Source organism: Pituophis catenifer, unplaced genomic scaffold (assembly GCF_029215685.1).
Source record: "Pituophis catenifer annectens isolate HBS135680 unplaced genomic scaffold, rPitCat1.0.hap2 SCAF_3, whole genome shotgun sequence".
In the NCBI taxonomy this organism is placed as follows: Eukaryota; Metazoa; Chordata; class Lepidosauria; order Squamata; family Colubridae; genus Pituophis; species Pituophis catenifer.
Genome location: NW_027256883.1, coordinates 74582967 through 74588966, shown reverse-complemented (window position 1 = coordinate 74588966; position 6000 = coordinate 74582967).

The window sequence follows — 6000 nt, the reverse complement described above, 5'->3', positions numbered from 1 at the left end:
GGGGTGTCAAACTGAATTTCATTGCGGGGCACATCAGGGTTGTGATTGACTTTGGGGGGCCAGGCGGGTGTGGCCGACTGGATGAATGTGGCCGAGTAGGCAGGTGTGACCGAGTGGGTGGGTGTGGCCAACTGGATGAGTGTGGCCAACTGGATGGGCGTGGCCAGTTTGACACCACTCTCCAAACTGCTGGCATGTTTTCTCTTTGCACTGGGCAGACCGGGCCGAAGCCATGTTGACACAATATTTCCTCTTTGCATTGGGTAGACCAGGCCAAAGCGACACGGGCCAACCCCTTACATTTTCCAGTAAGGTCCTGAAGGCCCAAACCGACCACATTACAGGCCTTGTGTTTGACACCCCTGATATAGTCCATCATTTGTCCATATGCAAATATCTAAATTGCTTCTGGCTTCCATTCTACTAAGAAACAGACTATAAGAACTGCTGCAATAGGTCTTACTTTGCTTTCCAGAACTAGTTAGGTTTTTTTTTAAAAGAAAAATGTATTAAGATTAAATGTTTGCTTTAGGAAGTAAGAAAAAGTTATTCACTGTCTGATTTGACACAACCCTCTCATTGTGCCTTCAGACTTCCAGTTTAGATTCTTCAATGCACTGAGTCCCATGTTCTGAGCTTCTACATCACGGGTGTCAAACTCATGGTGTCACATTGCCAACATGTGATGTTTTGTGACATTTTTTCCAGGAGCTGGGTGGATGTGGCCTGTGCATGACACATCCAGCCCATAGGCTATCAGTTTTACACCCCTGCTCTACATGTTATGCAGGAAACTAGAGGAGGAAGATGCATAAAGTACATTTGGTACCCTGAGTATTATAAAAAATAATAAAGGCAGAATAAAAATAATAAAATAATATATCCTAGTACTGGATGAAATGCTCCCAGTTCGACTGGATCACCTGATCTAGTAGCGATAGCAGGTGATGGTTCGGAAAACCAGTAGTAAAAATCCCTGCATCCCCCCCCACCACCATGCCCAGCTGACTGCATGATCATTAGAGGCTATTTTTTTAACTTTTAAAAGCATTTTTTTTACAACCTTTTCCGCTGAAAAAATATGTTATGAAATGGGGTTGAGGGGTACCCCAGACTGTGAACCAGCTCATGAGCAAACACACTAGGACTGAAATAAATCTGACAGAGGCGTCTTGTATAAAAATATAATTTATTTTAAAACATTTAAAAAGCACTATGTCTTTAAAGAAGGACATTAGTAACAAAGTCTTATCTTGGTTATGTGAAGCCAGGCTATCTCCCTAGATTCCTCTCCACAATACCGAAACAATTCACAAGAGAAAAAAAAGCTAACATGACAATAAGCAGCTTCGGTGTCAATACATCATCGAGGTAGTAGAAGGGCGGCAGCATAAACTTCACAGCTAAAAAGTCACCTGAAGAAAAAACAATTTCAATCAGCAAACGTAGCTGGAAGCTTGTGGGAGGAAGAATGTCCAGCAGCAGCAGTTCTGATGATGGCTTGCGTGCTTCAAAACAGCAAAAGGCAAGCATCCGTAGGAGTATCTCTGCAACAGCGTCTGGAGTCCTTATCTGTGTTCTCCTCCCTTCTGTAATGTTGCACTGAGCTCTGCATCCAACTTCCAGCAGGAGCTCTGCATCTAGGCCTAAACAGCGTTTAGGCCCGAGTAGCAAGCGAAAAGGTCCTTGCTTATATGGGGAGTTAACCTGCAATTAACTAGGGCGGGGAAGGCTTGCAGGTAATTGCAAACAGGAGATGGCTTGATTGAAACCATACTGTTTGTGACTGATCAAGTAGCCACAGCAATCCTGAAAACACTCGTGACAAAATGCTTTTAAAAGTTAAAAAAAAAGCCTCTGATGATCATGCAGCTCAGCTGAGATCGTCAGAGGCTTTTCAAAGCATTTTTTTCTGCATCCTCTTCGGCCAAAGAGGTGGTAAAAAAAATGCTTTGAAAAGCCTCTGACAATGCCAGCTGAGTTGCCTGATCGGCAGAGGCTTTTCAAACCATTTTTTTAACCACCTCTTTGGCCGAAGAGGATGCAGAAAAAATGCTTTGAAAAGTTAAAAAAAAAAAAAAGCTGGCCACGCCCATCCAGTCACATTACCCCCCCCCCCCTACTAGGCCAGGCCCACAGAACTGGTAGTAACAAATTTTACATTTCACCCCTGCCCTAGTAGAGTCTAACTTCTGGAAGGGAAGATCTATTTAGCTTCCTTGGCATAATGTACAAATGCTTCAATCCCGCCTTCTTCCAGGATGTTTTTCTCTTATCTCAGTCTATCCCTGCAGAGGTCTCTATCCAGGATTCATTCTGCTTAAATTTTCAAGATTAGTCAAAATTTGCTAGGATACCTTTACTGTTAGTCTCTGGACAGTGTGGCACTTTACTGAATTTACTGCAAATGTTTGAAATGCTCCATGTTTGAAAGTCCTAGTCATTGATCTCCTTTGAAAATCAATTTGACTGACAAGCAAGAGAAATTGGGGATTTCCAGAAAATGTTCCTTTCTATCTCTAGGATACACAAAAATGACTTTCCAAATCCTGGGACTTCAAGTTAAGGACTTTTGCCCGAAATAATACCATTTTCTAAGAGCCGTGGTGATGCAGTAGTTAGAATGGAGTACTGCAGGCCAACTCACGGCTCACTTCAAGAGTTCGATTCTGAATGGCTCATTGTTGACTCAGCCTTCCGTGCTTCTGAGGTTGGTAAAATGAGGACCCAGATTGTTGGGGAAAATATGCTGACTCTGTAAATTGCTTAGAGAGGGCTGTAAAGTATAATGTAGTAGTATATGAATATTTCCATAATCAGCAGTTGCCATAATGACCTTGAAGAAGTCAAGCACAGAGGGCTGAATTCCTATCAGACTTCCTGTACATGCTGTTTACATTCCAAACAAATAGGAGCTGCTTCCACCCTCATGCAAACAGAATCCCAAATCTGGATGAGAATTGGGAGCAGAGTTAAAGAATCATGATAACAATGGCATCTCTTGTACTTGTTGCATTTTTAAAAAGCTAATCAGACAGTTGGCAACTGCACGAACAGCATCATCTTAGAGGGGCAGCCAGGTTGAGGTGATAGGTGTGCTTGGAACATTTTAGACCAGATGATATATTAGCTGCCCACAGTTAATAGAATAGAAAGAATAACAGAGTTGGAAGGGACCTTGGAGGTCTTCTAGTCCAACCCCCTGCTCAGGCAAGAAACCCTACAGCACTTCAGACAAATGGTTTTCCAACATCTTCTTAAAAACTTCCAGTTTTAGAGCATTCACAACTTCTGGAGGCAAGTTGTTCCACTGATTAATTGTTTTAACTGTCAGGAAATTTTTCCTTAGTTCGAGGTTGCTTCTCTCCTTAATTAGTTTCCACCTGTTGCTTCTTGTCCTACCCTCAGTTGCATGATTGCAAAATGGGCATTGTGTAAACTTCATAAATAAATAAAATAGATGTTCTCATAATTGGCTAGCAAGGGTGAGGACAAGATCACAGCCAACGACAAAATCTATCTTAATATACCTTTAACATCTGAGCTTCTGTGTTATTTCTGGCACCCAACAAGACCATTAGCAGTGCAGAAGAGAAACTCAAAGGAGAAAAAAACAAGTTTTTGCAAGGATCATTTGCACTAAGCTTCTTGAAGAGGTTGAGGGCAAAAACGATGTTTGCTGCAGAAAGGCTGTCCATGTTTTCGAGCCTGGAGAACAAATATAGTATGATATACCACAGATTAACGCCTAGATAATGAGATGACCAAAACATCCCACCCATGTTCCACTTGATTGTTCTACTTGAACAATTATTCTACTTGCTTTAAGGAACGTGATTTACAGAACCTAGTGGACAAAATATAAGGGAACTATTAACCCCACTTCTAGATTCATATATAATTCAAAAAATTCCCAAAAGAATTAATTTTAATATTAAGGTTAATATTAACTATTAAATATTAATTCCAAAAATAAGAACACCTGCTGATTGTGAAAAGGAGGACACTGCTGTACAGTCATGCTCATTTTCTATAGAAGCAGCTCTCATTTCTATGTGAGGAAGGAGGGGCAGGAGAAGCCAGGTGGACGCCAAATCTTATACAATAACTAAAGCTACTCAATAAGGATAATTACAGATTCCCAAAGACAAAACTTGAAGGTATGCAGAGAAATACAACTTGCTTATTCCCCCATGAAAGTGGTCTTTTTGTAGGCCCCCACTGCAAAAAATGGAAGGTCCAGAACAAAAATGTGATCTGAATTGAGATGAAACTGCAATTAACTTAATTTAATTAAAAACTATCAATGCTAATATTAAATAATTGATGAATAAGGAATAATGAATAATACCAAACATTATTTAAGAACCTTCCCCTTCTTTCACATCGACAATCTTTATATATATATATAAGAGGCGATAGACATCACGATCTCCGGAACGTTTAAAAGTTTAAAAATTTTTATTTTAAAACTTGTACTAAGCTTTCGTCGGCCGTTACCGACTTCGTCAGAGTATAAAATCCCCATTGAGGAGCTGCTTGCTTTTATGTAATGCTGATCAATTTAGTCATTGCGCGTGTAACAGGCCCTTGCGTTCCCCCTGTAATTAACTTTTTTTCTGCCTTAGTCATGCTAACAGATGATGATGCACTTCCCCCTGCCTCCTTCCCCATTGTGTGTTGCCCCTTTCTCTCCCAAAATCGGTAGGGGCCAACGAAAGCTTAGTACAAGTTTTAAAATAAAAAATTTTAAACTTTTAAACGTTCCAGAGATCGTGATGTCTATCGCCTCTTCTATAACTATATATATATATATATATATATATATATATATATATATATATATTACATTAATGCACCAGTATAGCCTAAATCACCATAACATATTAGATTACATATAATAGGTCCTGTAAATGCTAATTTGAAAGGAAAATTAGAAGAGAAGAGAGAAGTAGGCATCTTTCTAGTCGGACGATGCAACTCCTACCTGTGAACTCAGGTGAATCCCTGTTTCATAGCAACTCTGCTACAAATAGGCTGACTCAAGTATTCAGCACACAGGTATCCAGCAATCCTAAGCAATAGGCAGCAAACGTCTTGCCAGCTTGTATCAGTCAGAGTAGGAAAGTAGTAACTTTATTAAGTTTTTCATCCTGCAGGATTTTTGGGGGGGGGGAACACTCCCCCCATTCAATGCAACGATATAGCAGTCCTGTCAGGACACTGGGATGGAGAATCCCAACTAGGCAGCACGTCCTCACCTTATAGTTAGGTGTTTTCATGATGCCAAAGGCTCCAGTCAGCTCTATCACCAGAACATCTCAGTATTTACACTACTATGTCCCAACCAAGGGAGCCACCACAAAGTGTCAAGCAGCCCTAAAGTGGGGCTATGTCAATCTCACCTGTGGCACCTACAGGGATTAGAACAAGACAGAGAAAAACATACAATAGTTTTACCTTGAAGAGGTAGTGTTCTGAACTGGTAGGGCAGTTACTGGAGACATCTGGCTGGAGAGGAACACTGACAAAGCTGCAATAAATCCTGGAAGAAGTAAAATGAACATTTTTGGGGTAATGTCCTCCCTGGTTTGACTCAAAAGGCTCCAGGCACAACGGCTCTCCATGAGCGATGGAAATCACTGATTAGAGAAGAAGGAAGAGGCTAGAAGGGCAGGAGAGGAATCTGGATCTGGAGAGGTGGATGTTCATGACTATCTCTTTAAACTTTCTGGGAGTGGCCTTTGGAACAGTCACAATCTCACCTGGGGCTACACCATTGCAACATAATTTCTAGCTATCTTAATAAACCTACTCTTTCGTTTGTGGGAAGGCCAGCAGCTACTAATGATAACTTTATATATAAGTGATTAAACTTAAAAAAATGTCAAATTAAATTATTAATTTGGTTAATTATTAACTCTGGTGATAGAGCTGACTGGTGCCACTCTGTCCAGATTTATTTAGCATATGGTTGGTCACACACAGTATTAAAACACT